The sequence below is a fragment of the Callorhinchus milii genome, unplaced genomic scaffold (genome assembly GCF_018977255.1).
Source record: "Callorhinchus milii isolate IMCB2004 unplaced genomic scaffold, IMCB_Cmil_1.0 Scaffold4, whole genome shotgun sequence".
NCBI lineage: Eukaryota > Metazoa > Chordata > Chondrichthyes > Chimaeriformes > Callorhinchidae > Callorhinchus > Callorhinchus milii.
In genome coordinates, this window is record NW_024704745.1 from 27,542,945 (window position 1) to 27,570,252 (window position 27,308).

Genomic DNA, 27,308 nt, shown 5'->3' on the forward strand with positions numbered 1-27,308 from the left:
CCGCCAACTGTGGCTCGAGCATCTCCACAGCTACCGCCATTCTTTGAAGCTCGCAAAAATGGCCTTCCACTCCAACATCAACTTGGATGCTAAACACAACCCAAAAATCCTTTTTTCCACCACCCACTACCACCTCCGTGCGCCCCCTCAGGCCTCCTCAATCTTCACATCCGATGCCAAGTGCGAGGAGGTCATGGACTTCTTTTCATCTAAAATATTTAACATCCGCCAGGCAGCCTCACCCACCTGTCCCTTGTCACCCACCACCACGCCCTCTCTGTCCCCTTCACCTTCCTCATCATCCACTCCTATCACCACCCCCATTCACCCAGCTCCCCCCCTCTGCCCACTATTGGCTGACGGCATCAACCAGTCCCTCTCCTCCGCATCAGTCCCTGCCTCCCTTAAAACTGCTGTCATCACCCCCCTCCTGAAAAAACCCTCCCTAAATCCCTCAAACCCTATCCACTACCGCCCTATTTCTAATCTGCCCTTCCTCTCAAAAGTTCTAGAACGCATTGTTGCCAATCAACTTCGCGCACACCTCTCCTCCCACTCCCTCTTTGAACTTCTCTTGTCTGGTTTCTGCACTGCCCACATTACAGAGACTGCGCTTGTGAAAGTCACAAACGACATCCTCTCTATCTATGACCAGGGCTCCCTCTGCCTCCTTGTCCTCCTGAACCTCTCCGCCGCATTCGATACGGTCAATCACGCCATCCTCCTCCACCACCTTTCCTCCGTCATCCAGCTCAGTGGGACCGCACTCGCCTGGTTCGAGTCCTACCTCACAAACTGCCAGCAGTAAATCTGCACAAATGGCTTCTCCTCCCGCTCTCACCCGGTTACCTGCAGGGTACCCCAAGGATCCATCCTTGGCCCCCTCCTGTTTCTGATCTACATGCTCCCTCTTGGGGATGTCATCCGCAGACATGGGGTACACTTCCACATGTATGCAGATGATACCCAACTCTATATTTAAAGGAGATTTCCCTGAGGTTTAACTGGCTCCAACATGATATGTTTGGCAACGGAATGTCAGAATCGAGCCAACCCTCGATGTCGGTCTCAGTGGTTCAGTTGAGCCAGGTGGGTCTGCAGTATTCCAGGGCACTGACAACAGGTCAGCCAGCCTGACTCATTGATAGCACTTGGAGAAGCAGGCTCTCTCCTTCTGCGTAAAGGAATTGAATAGGGCAGTGTGAGGATTTGGGGCAACTATGTGTTGAAAATTTATGTTTGATTCAGACTTTCCATAATAAGTAGAAAAAATGAAAGGAAAATCCAAAAGTTTACACAAATTGCCTGGATTTGAACTTTTTTGTTCTGCCTTATAATGAAAACAGCATGCTCTTTTCTCTTCACTCTGACTTGCAGTTACTACCTGCCAAATCCCTGATTTGAGAAGTATCAGAGCAGCAAACACAGCATATCTCATTATATGTGAATGACATCCTTCTAGGTACAGTATAGCTAATCCCTGGATCACCATGCTCAACATCTCTAAGACAATTCACAAATATGGCTGAGTTCCAGATATAAACGAAAATATTGCATAGCAGAATTTATAAATCAAATTACACATTAGGGCACATACGGAGTCCTGTAGCTCAGTGGTTAGAGCACTCGCTTTGCAAGTGAGAGACCTGAGTTCAATTCCAGGCAGGGCGAAACCTTGGGCAAGTTTCCTTACTCCACACGCCTAATAATAATCCCTCCAAAACCAAAAACAATAATAAAAATTGGTCATTTTCAATCTACGACTGTTTGTGGGACATTGCTGTGCGCAATTGGCTGCCGCGTTCGCCCACAAATATACAGTTAATTCACTTTACAGTGTGTTCTGTGCAGCGCTTTGGGACGTCCTCCCAACGTGAAAAGTGCTATTTCAAATGCAAGGATTATTATTATTATTATTATTATTATTATTATACACATTCAAATCATTCATTTCAGTTTTTATGATCTTGGAGCATGTAACCAAGATTCTCCATTTCAGACACCAAGCTAACCATGCTAAACCTGTAAAGTTTAGTCAAACCTAAGTCAAACCTATAAGGTTTAGTTATAGTGTAATTTGAAGATAAACTGGATTTCAGTCAGCATCTGGTTCTTGCTTTGGTTCATGCTATGAAAATGGTTAATTCCCAAAATACTAGCCCGTTTTCCTCTCTTAGATCCTCTTGAACTACTGTGAATTTCCAGCAATATCATATTTGCAACATTCCCAGTTTTGCTTTTTGTCTCATTACTTGGAAAATATAGTTGTTAACATTTATATCTTGTTACCACTGCAAATCTTTTTTATGTATACTGTAATTCCTATAAAAATATTTCAAATTCTATCTCTAGTTCACTTAATAAATGGATAAATAAATGCATAAGGAAGGAATATTAACCTAATTAAGTGCATGGCCCGTTATATAGGAGAACACCAAATGAATAGTCTATAATTTCCTTGCCTTTTCCTGCTCCTTTCCTTCAAGAAGGAACAAAGAGCATCTCATTCTGTAATATGCAAAATACACTTCTTTCCTTTATTTAGGATTGATTTCTGGGCCTCATATTGGCGAATATTGTATGCACAAACCCATATTTAACTGGCAGAGAAAAAGTAAGCACTTTTAGGAGCCTTGATAGTATCAGCAGTGGCCAGTCGTAAAAGGTTCCACTCTCTCAGTAAATCATGGGAAGTGCTTTAAGACATAATCATAACATTAAAGACAGTATATCAAATATAAGGATTATTGTCAATTGCAAATAAAAAAATTCTCTCAAAAGGGTTTGGGATGATAGACAGGACTTTGTTTTTTAACCTCCCCCTTATTGAGGACAGGGACTGAACACCATGTCACTTATCTTGACAATATTCAATAGTACTGCATATTACTGTATGATTCACCTGAACAGACAGATGGGCTGCAGTTTAACATCTTATCCAAAGGAAGATACCTTCAAAAATTCAATACACCCCAAGCATTAGGACTAGAGTCTTAGCCTAGACTGTATGAGTTCAGTGTCCTGACATGGGGCTTGAACCCACAATCTACTGACTTAGAGGTCAGAGTACTACAGTCTGAGTCAGGTTGATACCAGTTGTTATCAAGGAGTATGGATTTTATTGAGAAAGTATCAGAAGAAAGAGAGTGATCTCTATTTAATGGGGAATTGATAAGTAATCCTGACTTGACTCATTTAAAAAGAATATAAGACAATATAAGATCCTCTGCAGTGCTTATAAATCTCAATTCCCCATAAACAGAACGTTCCCTTCTGTTTCACCACTATATTAGATGTGGAGAGATGGGCCAGCACATGGTATGCCACACAAATGATAACAATCTCAATCAAACAAGAACCGGCATTCTGTCTGGTGGGCAATGGAAGATAAAGGTATGATGGATGCAGACAGTATAAACTAATCATCCATTTGTTATCAGTATGACTATGTTGTATCCTGATCGATGCAAGAACCGCCTCCCCCCCCCAACCCCTCGCAACCAAATGACTCAGGATCTACAAAAGTTGATCGACAATCTGAAGATAATATGTTTTCTGTGCAGAAAAATGAGGCAAGGGTCAGGAGACGTGAGAACTCTTGCTTCAACAAGCCTGGAAGGATATCCCACCAGATGGAATTCCCACAATTGACATGATGAACATCAAGTCACCTTGCAGGATTCAATATAAGTGATTCTTTTGGGATTCTTTTATAAATGCTGTGTTTTAGACTCCAAAGTCTCCCCCTCTCTCTCTCTCTGCATAGTATGTGGCAAATGTTGTAAGACTATGTAGATGGTTATTGAACACAATGCAAATTCAGAATTTCAACATCTGAAAGATATCGTGGCTACAGTGGCTTGCCCTGATGTTTTGTTCAAAGTGTGGCTTTGAGTGATTGAGAGTAAATTTCTGTGGTCGTACCAGGGACAATGAAGGCAGAAGAGGAATAAAGCAATGCTCATTAATTGTGCCTTGATAAGGATGATTAGTGAAGTCCTGGTTGAGTGCCAAAGTTGAAACTAGACACATTCGGAGGAGACGAAAAACAATCGTAAATGGTTCTCAAGTAGACACGGGAGATTAACGATAACCAATTACAGGCCGATCAGATCAGAGATGAATAGAATAACCTGCGTTAATAAAGTGGCTTTCGCATAATTGAACCTTTGTAAGCACTTGAGAAATGTTGTGGTTGACAATGAGCAGGAAAATAAAATATTTAAAGAGGTTAACCAAGGTTACAAAGTGAACAATTTTAGCTTTTTGAACGGGTGAGAAATAGAAGTGATGGTATGACACGTGAAACGAATATCAAGTGACAAAGATTCAGTGGGCTGATATTCCAATTTGTTCAGTCTATAGTTTTAACTGAAACTTGGTTTTAGAGGCTATGAGTAGGTGCAATTTCAGGTCTCAGATAAGCAGCACAGAATCTAATGTATACCAAGCAATGACGTACAAATATTTGGGAGAACCATCCACAGGGAATTAGGTCGAACAAGGAATCAACAAAACCACAACAACAAATTTGCATTTATATAGTGTTGTTACGTCAGGAAGACTTGCAAATGATGTTCAGGCTCTCAACTTTTCTGAGTGGGAAATGCAACCAAATCTTTATTTCAGTTTACGAGTCCTAGAACCCAGCCATTCCATCAATTGGAACAGTTTTGATTTTCAGCAGTTATTTTGGATGTTATTACAATGTGTGTCACAAGTTTAAATTCTGGAGCTTGTCTTGTAGATAGCAGTTTACTATTCCTAAACAGGCAGTGGTCAGTGTGGTTACTTTGTACTGCCAATATGTGAAAATAATGGTAATAACTGGTATTGGAAAACACAGGGACATGGAATTAAAAGGTCTGCCATGGTCTTAAAAAAAACTGGTTGCTTAGGAATGGAAGTTCAAGAGGAATGTCCTCTTGTTCCTAAATTCTTGAAAGAGTGTGATAAAACTAAGATGTGGAGTTTGGGGAATTCACATCTATTGGAATGAATTTATGTAAATTTGTATATTGATGTTTATATAATCTGAGAATATTTGTAATATGCTGCATCAAAATTTCTATTCTTATGTGCAGAACGGGTGTCTGAAGAACCCATGCTGTGAGGAAGCTCTTAGGAGGCACATAGGAATTGGATAGGCGATTAATTACCCACTGCCCCTGGACAATTTTTCAGAACTTAGCACTACAAGAACTTTTATTTCTTTAAATCTGTTTGAACACTTTTATAAAGTTATTTGGGGAGTTTTTATATTCGTATTCCCTTGCAGAAGAACAAAAAGCCACAGGTTTAGGTTGTAAAGGGCAATTTCAGGTACAATACTAGGTATATCAAGTATCCACACAGTTGGTAAGAGTTGGAATGGGTTACCACAAAGGTAGTAATCGGATTACTCCAAATCATTGGATTTGAGAAACTGCTTGATTCTGAAATCAAGCAGTGAGGTGGGTACTTTTGAAGGATGAGATTAAATGGCCCAAAGCCCTTCTTTATTAAAATTGTCTTGTGCGATCTTATAATTATGCTGTTAGTTCTTGTGTAATGCTTCCTAGATAAATGATAATCTTAGGTGAGCTGGGGGGACATATTGTTGAAAAATAAAATGTAGGATAAATTTATACAGGAAAGTTGGTGTCACAGAGCACTTACCATAGAAACCAGTGATAAGTCTGCAAAACTAGATCATTAAAATACCTGCAATAATTATTCTGCTTTTCTTATATTGTAGTTCAAATTTGTTTTAAAGCAAGAAAATGTGGACTTCCATTTTTAGCGAAGATATGTTGGGTGTGATAATTGCGTAGTTGAAACTACTCCATGAACTTCAACAGTTAGGATTATTCTCGAGCATAAAAAATAAATAACTATGACACCATGAGCCTTTTAACCATTTGAGATTTAGAACAAACAAAATCACATTCACAGCCTTTTAAAAGTAACTCAACAATTTTCTAATTAGGAGCAAATCATGATCCTCGCTAATAATTTTTGTGGTTATTTTCCACAGCTGTCAATATTTGGTGGTATCTGAGTGTTATTCTTTGCTTACTGCTAGTGATGGATGAGTTTACTGACTAGAGAAAATTAACACCTTCCTCCTCCACATATATTCTGTGAAGCGCTTTGAAAGTAAAGTGTAAATGGACGAGCTTGTAATTTTTAAAAAATATATTTATTTGAAAAAAATCAAATGCCTTGTGAGGTACAGCTAAGTACGTAAGTGTCATGCCTCATGGGACTTTAGTTCATATTCTAGGTTATCATTCCAATGTATCACTGGGAGCACTGTGTTGTCTGGAACGCTGTCCTTTGAATGAAACATTACACTAATATCCTGTCTGCCTGTTGAGGTGGATTTAAAAGATTCTATATAACATTATTCAAAAAGAGAAGAGAGTTCCCCCTGGTATCCTGGCCAACAATCCTCCAGATAAATTGATTATTCACATCTTGGCTATTTATGGAACTTTGCTGTATGCAAAATGGCTCTTGCATTTTTCTAGAATTACGGTTGCAACATTTGGGACATTTTGACATTATAAGTGTTACATCAAAAGTAAGCAGTATTATAGGTTGAAAATGCAGGAAGTGTTAACTTTCTATGACAATTATCACATCATGACCACATTTTTCACGCTGAGGTGCAAAGAACTTACTCATTGAGTAAGGTTTAATAGCAACAATTACAAAATAAGCAGTCAATGACAGATGTGGAAAATCTGTAGCTATCGGGATCTTTACTGCAGTCATACTTCACTACAGTTGTAATAGAAATTAAGAAAAGGTGCACTGTGTTATGCGAGGGGTCGAAAGACAATAAGACGTGATTTCAATGCAATAAATATTTCATTAAAGCCAGTCAAGCAACCTTCAAACAGTAATGAAGATTTATTTTAGTATTTGAAATTTTTTTAAATTAGAATGGTTTGTTTGATGGAACCAGAAGGCACTTTTATTCTTATCATCATACCATGAAGTTGTTCTTGGGTCATCAGCTTCAAATACAGTTTGATTCAACAATGAGTCACAGGACTGGTGTGGATCAGTACTTCTCTGACTCTTTCACTCAATTAAAAAAACATGATTACAGAGCTGTCAGATGTTGTATGCAAATAAGATTTCCACTTCAGTTCTGTGCAGCTGCTTGTAGGAACAAGACGATTATTTTTTAAGTTGCCTTATTAATTTTTTGGAATGAGAAATTCATCTCAGCTTTGTGACTCAGAACTGAAACAAGTGGTTTCACAGCTCAGGAATTCCCTATCATGAAGACTTTGAAGAAATGTGAAAAATATTTACAGTTCCCAGAACATGTGTGTAGTTTAAAGAAATGTTCCCATTTGCTGAGAAACAGTACGAAAGCCAAGAGACTCTTAATTCAATTCTGGTGTAGGATTTCTCATTCTTGTCACATTTCCGGAATTGAGTCAATCAGTTATCCAGTTTCCAATCCAAGTATTCCAGGCACTGCTGATAGAAGAGCCAGCTCGGCTCATTGGTAAGACTTAGAGAAGCAAACAGACCCTTTGAAGCAGAGATTCTTCCCACTCAGCTCCTGGTAGCCCAAACTCACAAGTTTAGGATTTTCCTAGCTGGCAAGCAGTGGAAGCTTGCCAGACAGTGTCTTCAATACCAAGCTATACAGTTTTAACTAGTTAAGTTCCAGGAGTACCCCAATGTACACTCTGGGGTTCCCAAGCATTGACTCTGTCCAATTCATGTTTAATACTCTCCAAAATTAAGTAAGCAGGAACTCCAGGGAAAGAGTGTATATTCCATTCCAATAAACGGGAATTTCTGTGTGCAGGTGGCATACGTGTAACTCTGTTTGATTTGGATACTCATTTGTCAGACACCCGAGGAGTGTTAGTTGATATGTTGCTTACCATATTCAAACATGGAGGCAGCACTGAACAAGCCAAGCAAGACATGGGATGTATTGTCAGATCATGATCAGTTCTTGAGAAGTCATCCTCTAATGTTCACGTCAGGAAGAGTACTGATTGCAGTTCTCCTCTGTACAGCTTCAGAGGAATGCTCAGTCTTAAGGTGCATTAGAGAGAAGTGCAATGATCATCTTTGTATCAGGTAACCTGGAGAAACGACTGGCCTTGAAAAGATGTCTCCGAGATGAGCTTATAAAAGTAAATAACTAAATGCAGAATAATACTTTCAGGAATGCCATAACAGAAATGCACATGTTCAGTGTTGTAAAAGGCAGCTTTTGAACAGACACCATGAGGCATTTATTTTCACAGCAAATCAACAATTTACGAGGCCTATTGGGAAGGGTACTTGAGGATAGAACATTGGACTCAATTAAGAAACAGCTTGAAACTGTCTTGAGAAAGGATTAGATGAATATTCTTGAAGAAAAAGGGCTAGCACTGGGTAGGGGAAGAGAAGATCTGTAACTATGTAGCTTTACATTGACAATATATTACTGTATAAACCTTATATTGTATGTAATCTGTGACTAGCCACAAAATAAAATCTAACATTCATTTTTTCTTTGCTTCATCTCAGCTTTATCTAGCAATAGTATCACTAAACAGCTAAAGTTAAATTGGTTGGAAAAAAAGCTAGGTTACTGAGCAATAGGGGATGGCAGGATGTTATTTAAGATATCAAAGAATGATGCCCACAAAGCCCTACATTTAAATCAGCTTTATTGAAAGAAGCTATGTTTTACAGAACGGTAGGAGATGACAGGATGTTATTTCATCCTGTGACAGGAACAAATAATGCTGTGCTATTAGAATCAGTGTGCTTTGAACTAAATTAATATAAAATCTGTATATCATCATTACTATGAAAATATATCTGATTGTCAAGCATTAGATTAGTATTTGAGCTTTGTGTGTAGATATAGAATACAGCGTGGAGACCGCTTCAGTGTGATATTTATCCAATGATTGGACATTAGGAATGAACATCACCAAATGTTCTGTTTGTAATTTCATACCAATTTCATATCAATCCTGAACATCATTCACTTTGTTTTTATCTTGGGCAAGCCATGACCTCCTTTATATTTCCAGGTTTATTCAAATGGAGTCGGGATAGGAATTCAAATTAAAGACTTCAATTGATACTTTGACTTATGTTCACGATCAGGGTCAGGTCCAGGACCGTGAAGGCCGCTAATCTTCCTCACTTATTTGACAACTGGAGAGATTTAAAGAATGTATCTGAGAATAAAGATATCATCAGACATATTATCTTTTCAGCCTGTTTCAGATCTGTACGATAGGTTTCCCTGAGGCTGCTTTCTTGTGCAAATATCCTCTTAAAGAAGATACTTTCTTTTTGTATTTGCATTTCGCCCACAAATACACAGCCTTTTGCAATATATTCACTTGTATGCTTTGTAATATATTCTGTGAAACACAGACATTTCAATGATGTGAAAAGGCACTATATCAAATGCAAGCATTATTATTATTACTTGATTTTGATATTGCACTTATATTGAAACCGGTCAAAGTAATTCACTCATTAGGGTGAATTTAATATTAATAATGCTTGCATTCGATATTGTGCTTTTCACATCAGTAAGGATGTCTCAAAACAGTTTACAAGATTTACTGCCAAGTGTAGGGAGTGTTTATGTTTTAGACAAATTAGTGGGATTCAAAATCCTATTCACTGTACTAAAACATCAAATAAATTATGAGTGACACTAATTTCTTACTGTTCAATAGTCAGTGGCATAATGATTAATACTCCCCTCCTCCTCCTCCTTCTCCTCCAATTTACTTGCTTTCTCTGTTTTCCAGGGTATCCAAAGCATTGCAATACCATGCTAGGAATTTCAGGTGCTGAGCCTAGCCCAATCTGCCATCCTGGAGCAAAAGTTTGAGTGTAGCAGAAGAGGACATAACTTTAATTCAGCTGGTATCCTCTTCTGTTGCGCTCAAATGCTGATTTTGGCTTCAGGAAAGCATTTGAATGTTTTCCCTCGTGCATAGTATCAAGGCTGTGTATTCATAGAATAGAAGCATAGAATCCAACAGCACAGAAGGAAGCCATTCAGCCCATCGTGCCTGTGTTGGCACTTTGAAAGAGCTATCCAATTAGCCCTACCACTCCGCTCTTTCCCCATATCCTTGGCAATTTTTTTTCTTTTCAAGTAAATATGCAAAGTTTTTGAAAGTTATTATTGAATTTGCTTCTACATAATTTGTATAACCCAGTCTGGAAGTAGATTGCATTGGAGTAGAGTTTCTGCCAATCAACAGGAATTCCAATTGAATTCTGTAAGGAATCCTATTAGAAATTATCCATTTTAGACCTAATATGCATTCACATTATATAGTTGGATGGATGCAACACTTCTTTTGATGCAGGCCACTGGGGCAGTTGAGCTTTTCATTCAAGCCCACAAGTTGTGATCGTTGTAAATACAATATTGTCTACTCTGATGGAGTTTAGGATGATTATTCATATTCATATTATCTGCATTTTGTAAGCGTGATTGCTGAATAGGAAATCCACACACAACGTAAATACAAAGAAGTTACTAAACCACGGGGAAAGAAGGCAGTTTGAGAAAATATATTGGGACAATCCTCTCATGTTTCCTGTTATGCAAGTATACAAGGAGACACTGTGAGACTGCTGTTCAATTACTGCAAGAATTACATGTGAGAAAATGATGCTGGATCAGATGAGAGTGATGTGTCACCAATGGGTTATTATTAGCTTGCTTGCTGATATGAATTGCTATTGGAAAAGTGTTGACTGCTCCATAACTATCAGATCATTTCACTAAACAATGTTGATTCTGTTAGGGTCCTGTTTTGAAAAATGCATAAAGGTTTTGGGATCTACAAAGTAACAACAACAAATTACATTTATATAGCGCCTTTCGCATCAGGAGTTCACTCCTTGCTTTTCATGCAATGTGTTAAGAAGGTGCTTATATAATTAATGTTGCTGTTTCATTTCACCTTGCTCCCCATTCTGTTGTCACCTTCACTTTTTATCACATCCTTTCTCTAGCTGCCAGGTGAGGAGACGAGACTGTAGATTACCCTGCACTCTTAGCTGTAGCTATATGTACATCAGCCATCAGGAGCTAGGTGCTAAGCAAGTAGACAGACAATGTATTGTGTCTGTCTAAGCTTTGACACCAGCAATCACTGGCCAAGTCTGAGAAGTGCTGAAACACAGTGCACATTGATTTAAAGGAAAGGGAGTATTTTAGTATTGTGCTTTATTGAGAACAAGGATCTGCTACAATAAAGCCCCTGATAACTGCACATCTACTTATCCAGACTGAAATATGTGTGCAGAATTTTGTAATTATTGTCCACTGACCCCTGAAAAACAAACATGTATGTGCCTGAATGCGTGCAAATGAGCAAGATGGTGGCGTGAATACAGGTTTAATTCTCCTAATTTTGTTCTGAAGATGATGGCTCTGAACCTGTTATGGATCTATGGACGATTTCAGCTATCTGATAATCTGATATAACACTACAGTGTATAATTTATTATATTATGGCTTGCACTGTGTCAGTAACCTATTGAACCAGCAAATTCTGTCCTAACCCAAAATCCTACATAGTTGTCAACTGGTAGCACTCTTACCTCAGAGCCAAATGTTGTGGGTACTTTGAGCGCACTGTCCAAGTTGACATTGCATTGCACCCCTTGGGTATACTACATTGTTGAAGGTTCTGTCCTTTGGATTGAACCAAGGTCCCATCTGCCTGTTCTGGTTGGCATTTTAGATAACACTGTATTATTCGAAAATAGTTTTAACTGGCTGTTTGTGAAACATTACTGTGCACAAACTAGCTAGGTAATCCACCTACAATTCCATCACTACACTTGACAGAAAATTCTGTGAAGCATTTTAACATGAAAGGTGCTATATAAAAAATAAACTTTATTATTATTATCCTCAAATGTTCACTTTCTATGAAGGGTCACTCGACAGCAAGCTGGAGGGAGAATCCTGCCTATAGTCATGGTCAGTCAGTAATTGGTGTCTGAGCACAAGTGTGTCTAACCCATCTTCGGCACACAGTTTAGGCCTGAAGAATTGAGTGCCTGATTTTGGAATTGCCAGTTTGCTGATTTTTTTTGTTGAGCGAGTCAATCAAAGTCAGTCGATAATTATATACTGGCCTCGACTGCAGTTTTTAGCAATGTTATTATCCTGTCACACCTCACAATTTTCACCATATGATTTCTATTAAATGTCTGGACAGGTGGATATACAGTGTATAATTGAAACTGGTAATTTGTTGATGATTACCTTGCAATACTACATTAAGGTTCAAGTGGTGCCATTTACATTTCTATTCTATATTAAACAGCACTGTTCCACCCAATCATATACAGGGTGACCAAACTTTTTAATACCATTACAGTGTCTAATAAATCTTAATTTTGTTCACAAAATATACAGTCAATTCACTTTAGCAGTATATTCTGTGAAGCGCTTTGAGCCATCTCAAAGATGTGAAAAGGCGCTTTATCAAATGCAAGGATTATTATTATTAAGGATTTTTTTAGATTATAGGGTAGCTGTAAAATAAAACTTTTTGGTCACCCTGTATATTCAATTATCTGTCAAAGCTTATTCCTATTGGGTTTGGAGTTAAATTGACTTATTCTAAATTGGAGCGTGGACCTTTTATTTGATGTCTAAAAAAGTATTGATCTTTCACTGTGACTAGACCTTAAATAAACAAATTAAGTATCCATGGGAAGATTTTACAGCTTTAGGTGTGAAATCTCTCAATATCTGTGCCTCAATGTGGGTTCTTTCACTTGTTTTTCTTTTAGGAAGTTCACCACTAATTGTAGATACTGTATAATTTAATCTGTTGACCAGTGGCAAACTACATGCCTTAAGCAAGCTTTTAGAGGATGTAAGTAAAATAACATTTCTAAAACTGTCCCTTACTGAATTTATACTGTTTGTAGTGATCTTCAGCAAGAAGGCTGATTTTTTATTTAATCTCATCTGGCTTTAGATCTAGCCTAAAAAACTAGATCTAAAAAACACCCAATTTTGGCATTTTGTGCAAGATACAATCAATAAGAACAACAACTTGCTCTTATTCACGTGGGGCAGAACCTCAGAGCACTTAACTCTTCAATCAGCTCTTCAATAATATTTTTTTTCCCTCTGTATATGAAAAAAAATTATACAGACATGTCCATCAAATGTAAGCAAACTTGTTTTTTCCAAAAACTCTAATTCAGAGAAGTTTTGGAATAAGCACTCAGTTCAGAGTGCAATACTCCAGCTCAGCCAAACCTTCAGCACTGTGTATGCTTGGTCACTGCAACATACGGGGTACATTGTGGAGTCCTGTAGCTTAGTGGTTAGAGCACTTGCCTCGCAAGCGAAAGGACCTGGGTTCAATTGCCAAACAGACAAAACGTTGGGCAAGTTTCCTTACTCGACACGCCTCTGGTTACCGAGCAGTAAGTAGGAACTTGGTTGTTAAGTTGATTTGCAAATTGCTTTTCCGGGGGTAATAATCCCTCCAAAATTAAAAAAAATAATAATTTGGTTACTCAATCCATGACTGCTTGTGGGACACTGCTGTGTGTAATTGGCTGCCATGTTTTGCCCACAAAGTACACAGTCAATTCACTTTACAGAAGGTTCCAACTGACTGGAAGCAAACATGTTGTTCCCATGGTTAAGAAGGCAACAAAACTAAACCTGGCAACTATGGACCTATTAGCCCACCATCAATAATAGGAAAAATTATGGACTCAATCAACAGAAAGGAAGTGGAAGATTACCTTTGTAAAAAAATATAAAATTGACAGCCAACACAGGTTCAGAAAGGATAGGTCTTGTATGACCAATCTCATAAATTTTTTGAGGAGGTGAAATTGACTGTGAGAAAGCTGAAATTGACTGTGGGAAGCCATATGATTTAATATATCTAGACTTCCAAAAGGCATTTGATAAATGTACCGACTGAAACCTCTTTTACTAACTGTGGCCACTGGATATCAAGAGCAAGACATGGAAATGGATTCAGATTTGACTGAAGGAAGGAAGCAGGGAGTATTTGTTAGAAGAGATAAATCAAAACGAAGAAAGGTACTAAGTGGGGGAGCCTTTCAGGTTTGTACTGGAACCACTCCTGTTTCTCGTATATATTAATAAATTAATTTGAAAAATCAAACCCAGATCAATACTTTAGTGTGATGGTAGGAGTCGAGCCTGGGCAGGCCAGTTTGGCCAATATTCGAGCATTGGCAATTCTTCCTGCTCCTGTTGTGCTGGTGGTAGACATGCCCAGTTGAAGACCAGACCCAATGGGTGTCGAGGCCAACTATTTGTTCTCCCTCACTCGCTTGCTCTATACATCCCCACTCAGCACATTCTCGACTGAGGCCGCCAGGTTGCCGAGTGGCTCGGGGGAGTGTTTAAGGCAGAGCAAGGACACAGCATCAATGCATATGGTCCACATCCTTTTTGTGAGTGGTGGGGTACATGACCAATGCTGGGTGTTTGAGACAGGCAGGCACGACTGTACCATAGAGGGACTTCAAATAAGAAGTTGGTCAGCTCACCTGTCCAAGTCAATAACTCTGAATTAATTGAAGGCTTTGGGGTGTCATTGATTGCATGCTTGTGGCCAATAAATTTATTTTGAGTTGTCAATATTTTATTTGTTCATATAAACGGGATACTGGTTTTGTCCTCCCAACTCAAAACTTGACTCGAAACCCCTGGACTCGAGTCACTGGGAGATTGGGTATAAATACCAGCTCTGTGACATTAGGATGCATCAAGATGATAGGACAAGAGGACATATTTTTAGAGTTGTGAAGGGCAATTTCAGGACAGATATCAGGAAGTTATGTTTTCTGAAGAGGACAATCAATTACTAGATAAGGTTGCTAGGATAGGTAGTTGCAGCCTCGATACTGGACTGTGAACAACGACAGCAACAAGACTACATTTGTATAGCACCTTTCACATCGGGAGGACGTCCCAAGGTGCTGGTGTAGAGTTTAAGACAACAAAATCATATTGAAGATCAGTTTCTACAAACTTTACGAAGTGTAGACTTGCTTTATCAAGGTTTGTTGCATTTGTTTGAATGGATAATGCATATCAGGATCAGAGATGTGCTTCAAATGACCATTCTGATATTGGAAGACAGTTTGCCAGATGAGTAAACAGAAATTTTAACACTAAAACCAATTGCTTCCAAGTATATTATTTTATTTTTGTTGAGACCAAACTAAAATGCCAAGCATTTTGCAAACATTGTGCTGTGGGAACTATAACATTGCAGACTGAAGCTGCCACATCATTGTTTGGCAGAAGGTTTTGGAATAGGCTGCTGTTGGCTTTTTCAGGGATGAGAATCTTCATGAAAATTCATTCCTCAGTGAAGCAGTTCCTCACTCTCAAGGATGAAATTGTGGTACTATATCTGATATTGATCAAGTTCCCCAGAAATGCCATCCAAACCTTTCCTTAATTGTTGATAGGACTAGGAGTGACCCCCCACACCCCCAGTGATCAGCAGACTGGTTTGTCCCTTAACCCAATCAGGGTCTCTCACACTTCCGATCTTGGTGTCCTTTCAGTCCTGTTGCACAAAATTCTTGTCGAACTGATTTGAATTCCTGTCAAACCAATAAGATACTAGTATATGTACAGTAGAACTCTAAGAGAGCAATTGCGGGCAGGGACCACAAAGATGATAATAATAATAATCCTTGCATTTGATATAGCAACTTATCACATCCTCAAGACGTCTCAAAGCGCTTCACAGAATATACTGTAAAGTGAATTGACTGTATATTTTTTGAGAGAAACGCAGAAGCCAATTGCGCACAGCAGTGTCCTACAAACAGTGATGGATTGAGTGACCAAATTATTATTTATTTATTTTGAAGGGATTATTGCCCCTGGAAAAGCGATCTGCCAATTGACTAACAACCAGGTTCCTACTTACTGCTAGGTAAACAGAGGTGTGTGGAGTAAAAAAACTTGCCTAAGTTTTTGTCCTGCCCGGGAATCGAACCCAGCTTCCCTCGTTTGCGAGGTGAGTGTTCTAACCACTGAGCTACAGGATTCCACTCTCTTTGCACTTCCTTTCACAGCAGTGGTGAGCAGTGTCAGGTGAGGGGGTGCGGGCCCAGTGTGTGACTAACAGTGGGTGATAACCTGTGGAGCCCTGAATTAGTTACAGATGAGACCATTGTAAAGTCAGCGAGTTAGGTGTTTAATTTCATATCTGTTGATAATTAAAGACCGGATTGGACTGTATTTTAGGCAAAATAATAATTATTACTGGATGATTATCTCCAATGATAATTATCAAATCATTTGGAGCATTTTACACACAGATTGTAGCGATTTGGCTGATATATATTAGCCAATCAAACAAGCACATTATGGATTTATGCCTTTTTAAGGTTCGATATCTGCTTGTATTGATAGCATTGGTGTAACAAGCTTGTACTTGAATGTGACTCCTTTGTAACAGGCTCCTCAAACTAATAAGGAATACTGTGGCCAAATAAATCTGAGTTAATGAGGCTTTTATTAGATTTGTTTTCTGCAAATCAAATTGACTTTACGTCTGAATCCCTTCAAACGTTTTTTTTCACCAAACAAACCCGTCACCATTGGCAGGGTCAATTTCCCGCTGTAGAAATTATTGTCAATGAATGAAATCGAGTGGATCGAATCACTTCAAGCTTGTATCAGCTAAAACCAATAAATCATGTCATTACTGAGTCTGAAATAAAATAAAATAAGTATTATTTATGTATTCCCTGATGTGTGCCTTTTATACATTTAACATGAATCTCCATTCTGAATAATAATAAAAATGAAAATATTGGTTATTTTTGTGATCAGAAAATGATGGTTATCAATACGAACATATTCATGAAAAAGGATGTGCGAACAAACATGTTGAGACTAGAAGAGTTTTAGCTTGTTTACTCTTAAGCAGGGGGATAGGTTTCCCCAAGTGTCAGGCACCCATCTGACCAAAAATCAGATGTGCTGAAAAAATAAGTTGTAAGCTTCCTAAACTTACAAAGTCCTCTTAAATCATGTTAGATGACAGCCTAGTGGATTTATAGATTTGTGAAACGGGTATTCTAGGTATAAATATTTGTCTGCAGTGTGTCAGCCTGGTTTAGTTGTTAGCACGCTCGTTTTGAGTAAGAAGATTGTGGGTTCAAGCCCCATTCCCTAGACTTGGAAGTAGTATAGTCTATGCTGATACACCAATGGAGTATTGGAGGTCATGGGTACTTAATAGAGATGGATAGCTCTTGTCTCTTTCTAAACAAAGGGTAAAGATATTATTCAGATTTTTTTTCAAGAATGACATTTATTGCTTTTATATATTTTGTTTGTCTACAGAGGCCATGAGCAATGTTACTTGATATTTAGATAAATGTAAGGGAAGGAGATGGGGAGAAGTCGTATGACAAAAGAATGTTTTGAACATTTGCAAACACTTTTACAATACCAAGTCCCACACACAGTTGTGGATTGAAGTGACCAGTTTTATTATTGTTTTTTTTTCTTGAGGGATTATTATCAGGCGTGTGGAGGAAGGAAACTTGCTCAAGGTTTTGCCCTGTTGGGAATCGAACCCAGGTCTCTCGCATGTGAGGCAAGTGCTCTAACCACTGAGCTACAGGACTCCTAAACAATTGCGTATTTAACTGTGGGTACTTTAGTTGAGTACACACAGTTAAATACTAAAAGGCAACTACATTTATTATTTCCAGGAACAAATGCTCCAAGCATGTGATGCTTCGGGCAGTGCCAGAAAGTATTTGCAAAACGTTTCCCCAGGAAATTGCAGGATTGCATTCAAGATTGAGTAGGTTACAGTTGGCCTTGAACGTAATAGACATAATGGCCTTTCCAAGTTTCTTTGTAATTCAAGACATACCTAGTTTTGATTTTGGAAGACAGTGATGCTGAAAGGTTACGAATCATTGTGCATGTATCTGGATAGTCATAAGGAACTTCAGACATTTGTGCAAAGTGCCAATTTAAACGGCAGTTTTGATGGGACAACCTCCAGACGTGTGCTGTGCAGGAATCTGCCACCCTGAGCGTTGCCCTTCCATACAATGGTTATGATCGTCAGTGATGCTTTGTGCTTCTTTATGATAAGCATTTGTTTGGACACCTGATTTAGGCCTCTGGTGACATCCATTTGAAATGTGCCCTTGCAAAAGGTCAAAAGGCAGCCAGAACTAAGAATTACAGAGGCAGCTGAGATCCCACCTTTACCAGAGCAAGAACAGACGAATTAGTATATTTGTTTTGTTTTAAATTAACTTCAGAATGTTTCAAAAAACTTTTCAACAATGTATTTTTATTTGCAACAAAACTCCAGTAGTATTGGCACGTAACACCCTGAAGAGTCTAATTTTGTCACTTTTTGACATAAGAGGTCAAAAAGGTTCCCGCTGACTGTAAGCTGTTCTGTCAGCTGTGTGCTTACAGCAGGCTTCAGAGAACTGGGTTCAGGTTTCAGCAGCTTGTGTGAAGAATTTGAGGCAACATCTGTGAGATTTGTGCTAGGGGATTTATATGCTTGTGTATGTAAAGAAAAAAAGCAAAGATTTTAGAAATGTATACTAATTAATCAATTGCTGCCAATATAAAAGTGTTCATTTCGATTGTTTTCTGATCTTTAGATACATACAGACAAATTGCTCTCAGAGGCAATGTTTGTCAGCTAAAATGGGAACAATAAAATGAATTCTGTGGATGAACTGGACAGGTTGCATATTACATTTATACTGCTACATCTATACAGATGTAACAACTGTCATCTGGTACATGTACAAACATAATTCATTTCAACTCTAACCTTTCCTAAACTTGAATACGTGAAATTAGCTCGGCCAAATGTGAAAACATTTGTAAATGATCTTGTCTGTTCAAAATAGGAACTTTCCTTAATCTGTAAAATGCAATTTTCAGGTATCTATGGAGATCAGCAATATTTTCCTCCCATGTGCACTGATAAAAGTAGTTATGTTCTGAACATTGAAGATAAAGATACATCCTGTGAGCTTCCAGTGATTTGTTAATCCTGCATCATGAGTACTGCATAATATTATAACTGTATTTCCATTTATTTTGGCTGTGAGATTTGCTGGTTGATTTCAAAATTTAAACCAAGCTGGATTTTGCAGAGCGCTGTGATCACTGTGTGGATTCTTTTTGCTGAGGCTAATATGAAGAGCAGTTTAAAGATTTAACAATGTTTGTCACAAAGATGTGATAAGGCACTATATCAAATGCAAGGATTATTATTGTTGTGCTTTGTGCAAGCGAGACTACTTGAATATTTGTGGGCTCAGTTTAAATGTAATAGCTCCATCATCGACAAACCTCAACGCATCCAAAATTTCACTGCCCGCATCATCACCCATTCCATCATACAAAAATTGCCAGGCTCCACTGGCTCATGATCTCCAGCAGATCGATCTCACGATGCTCAACCTCAACTACAGATCCCTTCACATCCGAACATCTCCGTCTCTCCAAACTCTCTACCACCCAACCCTTCTGCTTGTCCCCACTGTTCAAACAACTTAGGGATTGGGCTCTCTCACAATCTCAATAAAACATTGCTGCTTTACCAGCGAACCATTTCCATATTTTGCATTTTAAGAGGCAATCTTATGTTGCTTTGAAGCTAAAACAAAATCATGAATCCACTTTTTCTAAGCATTGAATTCAAACTACCTGACTTTATTGCTTGAAAAAGATTAAACTCATTAGGCAAAAAATGAGGGAGAAAGATTATGAAACATCATTGCGTTTGTTTAGCCTCAATTTCATTGAGAAGTAAAAGCACAGTGTAAGAGAATGGTGCTTTTAACATTTTGTGTCACCCTTTATATCCTATTTATGATCAGTTCCCCAATGCTTACTTCTGTTATCAATTATAACTATTCTTTCTACCCCACATCCGTGTCATGAGCCACTCCTTCTGCCCCCACCACCGCACATTGCCCGGCTCCGCCACTGTCTCACACCGCAAGCCGCCGAAACCTTCATACACACATTCATAACATCCAGCATTGACTATGCAAACTCCTTGCTTGTCGGCCTCACCAACTCCTCCCTCCATAGGCTGCAGATCATCCAGAATTTTGCAGCCCGTGTCCTCTCCCACAAAAGGCTCCGTGACCCCATCCTCACCAGACTCCACTGGCTTCCCATCACTCAGAGGATACAGTTCAAAATCCTGGTCCTCACCTTCAAGGCCTCCATGGCCTTTTTCCCCCATACCTCTGCGATCCCTTAACGCCTTACCATCCTACCTGCTCCCTCCTGCTTACGTTCCCCGTCTCGTCTGCCCCACCATTGGTGGGCGGGCATTCTGACACTTTGCCCCCACCCTCTGGAACTCCATCTCGCAATCCCACAATCCCTCCACCTTGCCTCCTCCTTTGCCTCCTTCAAGACCCTCCTCTTCGACCATGTTTTTGATAACCCTGCTTCCCCCCCATACCCTTCACCCTCCCCAATCCTGATCCCCAGTTCCCAGAACACTGACTGTCCAGCATCTTGGGATGTCCTCCCGATGTAAAAGGCGCTATACAAATGTAATTTTCTTGTTATTGCTATGCTATTCGATTAGTCTCTGAACCTCTCATTTTAGTGAATACCTCTCGATTTAATCAGTAAATATATGAATTGAACTTGTACGGTGGGGGCATGAAAATGTCATATAGAGTATTCATAAAAGATTACACTTGATTTTGAAAGTGCAGTGTGGCTTTTTTTTACTTTGTAGAGGAGTTACGTTTATAAGTAGTTTCCTACTAGAAATAATAGCTCACAGTTTCCTCACTGTGGGGGTGATTAAAGGGTCTTGAGACCATACCATTTAAGGCATACAGAAACATTACCGTATATTGCAGAGACACAGCTGCACAGAGACACTTTAATCCATGCCACATCTCTGCAAGCTGATACTCTTTATTCTATATGTGACAGTGATCATTTTCCATCAAGTCACTTCCAATTGAGAGACAGCGTGGTTGATTAATTGAGCTGTATCTTCTGGAGAGAAGTCAGAGAAGGAAACACTTTGAGGGGCATGAAATGTATGAGCAGCACATGATCGTGTCTAAAATGAGATAGTTTTGCTAAGAGTGGCAAGTAATATGTTGCAGAAATGTGATGCACTTAGGAAAATTGTGCAAATATATTCCCTGTTTATATTTTCTCCTACAAAATACAGTCAATGTACTTTAGAGTATATCTAGTGAATGTTTTATGATAAGAGTTATATCAAATGCAAGCATTATTATTGTTATTATTATGTCATAGGTGAGAAATAGTTTGTCAAAAGAATTTGTGACCAAGGGACTTATTGAAGGACATGTTTTGAAATTTTGAAATATTGTTAAAGGTATTCATGCACCCATCGCTTTAAAACATAAAATTCTATTACCGGATATTGGAGACCTGCACACCCACTTTGTTTGCTTATGAACTCAGCTCAAGCCAATGTAATTTGGAGCAGGAAGTATACATCAGGTGTCCTGGCTTCCAATCGTTTTTTTGCTGGAACCTGAATCTTTGCTTCCAGCTGTATAAACAGGGCATTCAAGAGGCTGCATTTAGTTCTGTTTAGTGCTTACTGCCTCAAGTGACTCAAGCTGATTAATTTGATTACACAGAAATTTATGTTGCCGTAGTTTTATCAATTGTAAATTTGGCATGGTTGTGCTTGATTTCGGAAATATTGGATGATGTCTCAATAAGGTGTGGCTATGAAAAAACGCTGGTGGTTGCTGCAAAGAATCATTTGATCAACAAAATAGAGGCATAAAGACAAGTAGACACAATTTCCCACCTCTCACATACCTATCTTCCAGGAGCATGTTAGTGCTCACTTGGGTGAGATACTGTAGGTTACCTGTGGAACTGTACTTCAGGAGAAGGAAAGAGTGCTGTTGTCTTCAAAGAGATGGGTCATGGAGGGAAAAGAAAAGCACAAACAAAGTGTGCCTACCACAGAGCCAATGGTAGGGTAGCAGATGATCTTATGATTTTTGATGCCAAGTAACATATTATTTATTTGTCCAGCAAAACTAGTTTCTGACCAGTATCATTTGTCAATGTACTTTTGTAAATTTGAAACCATTTTACATATTATAAAACATGTCATCTACTATAATTGAGCAATATTTCTGGCAGTTTCAAATAAGTTTACGCTACAATTTTTCACAAAATATACAGGTACTACACTTTCAGTAAGTCCTGTGAAGGTCTTTGAAATACTCTCCTAAACTAAAAGGTGCTACAATAAATGCAAGGATTATTGTTACTCTTATTTAAACGTTAGCCTTGAATTGTACCTCATGAGCTTTCAGAACAAAAATAAAACGGCATAACATTATTATGATCTTATAGAATAATAGAAACAAGAATTAACTTTGCAGCTGATGGGTTGTGAAATATTTGAGCCGAGTTTAATAGGTTATAAATTAAATCTCTGAGTTGCATATCAGTTGAGACATGTCTTGTCAGTGTTATTTTATTGCATGAATTGGTTCTTTATTCTTCTGACCATATGTACAAAGTCCCAATAAAGATTTTGTAGTTTACTGTGTATCCTCATTAGTCCTATATTGAAGTGGTAACAACTGCTGCAGTCATAAATGGACCAAAGTCCCTAATTGGGTCAAACAAACCACTTCTTAGTATCACCTTTGAGAAGCATTGAGATTAGGTTTTTAATAAGACAAAAACACAGTGTGTATGTAATTCTGCAAATCAGGCAGATTATTGAAACCAATTCCACATAAACTGAAAAGATTTGCAAAACATTTATTAGTGTTTGATGCATTACTGACCAATGGATCAATTGGTCTATCGAATCCTGTTTCTCCTAGATAAATATAGGCAATCTGCCAAGTTTCTCTACGGTGACTGAAAGATCATTAAGAGACTTACAGATTGGAGATTTGCAGGATGAAGAAAGGTTTATGAGTCATTTATTTTTTTGGAAAATGGATATCTTTATTTAGCTGCCAATTTCTGACATTGAACAGTGTTATTAATGTTCCATTAGTTTGTCTGATAGCATTTTTATATACTGGGTTTTCATAGTTAGGACAATGGCAGAATTTGAAAAATACTGCAATTGATTACAAATTGTATATTTTAAAAAATATCTTTTCAAAATTGAATACATTAGGAATAATGTTCTTGACATTACTACTAATGGATCTAATATTTTATTCACTTAGTTTAATTCAATTAGACATAAGTTTTCGATAAACATTTGACACAATATTTATAATAAATTTATCCCATATGACATAAGGGAAAGTAATGTGCATTTTTGTTTCGATTCTTTTTATCAGTAGCCATGATACTGAACCTTTTAAATCTGATTTGGACTTTCAGAAATATTTCATGGTGAACTTATTGTGAAGGGTACATTATTAGTTGAATACTTTTCATTTTTACCCTTTTAACTTTTCTTGGATATTCTCTGAAAACTAAATAATGGCAATCATGGCAACATTTCATAACTTCTTAAAGGTGTTTTACTGTCCCCAGTGATATCTCTCCCATCTGAAGCAATGAAAGAAGCCAACTTCCTCAGCAACTAATTTGAGTGTTCACATTTTAATATGGTGGTTGTAAATATATCCAATATCTTGCAATATCTGGTTTGCAATTATGGACACTTTTTTTCTGATATTATTATCAGAGCTGTTTCTCAACTTAGAAAGGTCCAAAAAGTCATGAAGTAAAATAACCTTTGGATTACCCCCCAACTCCCCACCATCTTTTTGTCCAATTTTCATAGCAACTCCCTTAATTTTGTTTGCAAACTGAAATTCGCTATTAGCCTAGTAATGTCCAGTTTGTGATCATTGTATGTTGAATTGTTTAATGATCTGACATCTCTTGGCTTTAGTTCCATTCATGACCCATTGCTCTGTGCCAGAAGTTGGTAGAGGCAAGAGCAAAACACAATTCGTATGGATTTTCAAGGGCTTAACATGATAACTGGGGATCAGTTAAAGTATTCCCACATTTGGAAACAATGTCCTCCGAGTCACGACAAGCAGAATCATATTTAAATATGGAAAATGCTGGACTGTAAATCATATAAATATCTAGGTGCGATTGCATCACTTTTCAAACTTTTGCTTTCATCAGATAAATTGTATTTTATGCGGAACATTATTTTCTTTCTTTAAAAAAAATCTTGATTTATAAAGTCCTATCTTTTGTACAATTAAACCATCTGTCTCTCCATTGCTGAGCTTCCACTTAATATTGCATGTGCCTGTGCATCAATGATAATAAAAGATGGTATTTAATATTAAGAAATGTAAATTTCACAGTTGGCCCAAAGGACCTGTATTAGTTATAAAATTATTACCACAATTACAATGAATAAAATATAGTTACTCACAAGTTGAATATTTAAAATCCTAAAAGATGGATTGGTATTCTCTAAGGAAGCAAATACTCAGTTAAGAGTTTCTAACTAAAGTACAATTCAGCATCTTATAATAAGTATCCAGATCCAGATGGAATGTATCTGAGGGTTTTTATTAAGAAAATAAATCTACAAAGCTGGGTGTGGTAAAGAGATTTAATTTCATTCTTATCGTGCATCATGCAAGTGATCATGCATGATCAAAGATGTAGGCCTGTGACTGTGAAATATAGAGGTGAAATGAGTAGGGTCAATAATTCATTTAATGCAGTAATAATTTGAATTTCTTATGGAATGAATATTGTGTGGACTGAACAAGTTTCTTTAAAATGTTCTGCAGGTTGCAAATGTAACTATTTGAATAGGCTTCTCCCTCAGGATATTATGAGCCAAGTAAAGATTCATAATACTATCTGAAGTTATGATCGATTAGGTTACCAAGCTACCTGTTCCCTCTGCTAAGCAGGCACTGGCCTGCGCCACATCTCCTGCCCTGCTTACTCCAATATCGGCACTATTCAGCCTTTCTGCCCCACCCTCTGGAACTGCATCCTAGAGCCCCTCTGACTAGCTCCCTCTCTTCCCTCCCTCAAGGCCCTTCTCCAGATCTTCCTTTTCAACTGTGCCTTCAGTCATCTTCCCAACTCGACTGCTCTTGCCCTCTACCGATCTCTGATCCCAACCCACAACTCAGGTGCAAAACTCTCATTATCCAGTGCTTTGAGATGTCCTCCTGATATGAAAGGCGCTACATATGCAAATTTTTTTTTGCTGTTTCTCCTTACAATACAAATACAAAATTACATTTGTAAAGCCCCTTTCACGTCGGGAGGACATCCCAAGGCACTGAACAGTCAGGGATTAGGACCTGAGTAGTGGAGCACGGGTTGGAATCAGGAAGGGTGGAGGACAGAAAGGGTAGGAGGGTGGCCAAAGACACGTTCGAAGAGGAGGATCTTGAGACATGCCTTGTAGCTCAGTGGTTAGAGCACTCGCCTTGCAAGCGAGAGACCTGGGTTCAATTCCAGTCAGGGCGAAACCTTGGACAAGTTTCCTTATTGCACAGGCTTAATAATAATTCCTCCAAAACAAAACAATAATAAATTGGTCATTTTCAACGACAACTGTTTGTGGGACACTGCTGTGAGCAATTGGCTGCTGCATTTTACCTACAAATATACGGTCAATTCACTTTATAGTATATTCTGTGAAGTGCTTTGAGACATCTAGAAGACGTGAAAAGCACTATATCAAATGCAAGGATTATTATTATTATTATTGAAGGAGGCAAGGGAGGGAGCGAGGTGAAGGCAATGTGGAATGGAATTCCAGAGGGTGGAGACAGAGAGGCTGAAGGCCTGCCCGGTGATGGTGGGGTGGGCCGACCGGAGACATAGAGTAGGCCGGAGTCTGCTGAGCAGAGGGAGTAGAGAGATTGATAAGGGGTTAGCAGGTCAGAAAGGTAGGAGAGGGCAAGGCCATGGAGGGCCTTGAAAATGAGGATGAAAATCTATACAAAATCAAACTTAAAAAGATACCAACAAATATACATAAAACAACGTACAGCAGCAAGTAGCACAAAAGCAATGCGTAAACATTACCGTTTTCGGGTTTCAACAGAAACATTGCCATCTGCACGCTTGTAACAATTTTGCATTCAGTCAGTGTTTTGTGTTGCTATGTTTCAGTGTTCAGTTATGGCATTTTGCAGTTCTAATCAGTAACTGGACAGTTTCTGACTAGTTTCTTGATTAAGATCGATCATTGAGATTGTAGCGTTCTGGAGCACTCTTTGGCTGTATTACGAGTGACTCAGAGGTAGGTGGTGACAGTTGGACTTGTACCATTTACACTGTGAAACACCAGACTCTGCTCTCCAATGGATGAAATTAGTGAACCATCTTCAAGCAGGAAAACTATGTGTGTGGACTGCAAGAGCCAACAAAATAACTGCTCATATCGTTGCTGAGTGAAGAGGATTAGAACAATTTATGGTAATTCACAGTATATGAAACATAGTAGTGGGACTAAAGGCTAGGAAAAGATTCTCCAGAAATACCTATACACGTGTCTTTCTGTGACGTGTTATGCCAAAGCTGTGACTAGATAATTTGTGTACCCACAGATTGGCATCATTATATTGCAGTGAATGTACTTGGTAATTAGCAGGTATTTGACTGTTGTAATTCCTAAACTGACAACACTGTAATTATTAAATTTGTATTTTAACATTGTTCATTTCATGTCAGAACCAGTAATACATAACCTGAAATTAGTTATTTAGAATCAATCAAGGTCACTTTGTTTTGAAAAACCCTAGTTGTGAGCAAAAATATAGTAAAAATGTACCTACATTATATGTATTAGGTCTTTGCCTTGTTGTTTGGTGCATTACCTAACTTACCTTTTCCTTAATCTCCAATGAATTTGTAATCCTGATTATGAGATGGAGGTGTTTTTTGAGAATATGGTTTGAATGGAATTAGTTTGATTTACTTAACTGGGATCCCAAATTAATGCGTGCCACATTGCAATAATTAACTACTTGGTAATAATTTTGCAGATAACTTGTAATGTCTAAGAATACAATAATGGTGGCCACCTTGCAGGTTGAAAACGTCTCAGCGCATATTTCAGACATTACTGCATTAGTTCATATGATAATTCTTGCCTTTGATATAGCACCTTATCACATCTTCGAAATGTCTCAGAGCACTTCACAAAATATACTGTAAAGTGAATTGACTATATACCTTTTGGGCGAAACTCGGCAGCTAATTGCGAACAGCAATATCCCACAAACAGTCGTGGATTGAGTGA

The 27,308-nt window shown here is 38.3% G+C and overlaps 1 protein-coding gene across 1 annotated transcript in view; it reads left to right on the forward strand.

The window, feature by feature from the left end:
* Positions 1–27,308, forward strand: part of LOC103178622 (transmembrane protein FAM155A) — a 407,773-nt gene that overhangs the window by 168,742 nt on the left and 211,723 nt on the right. The window lies entirely within an intron of this gene.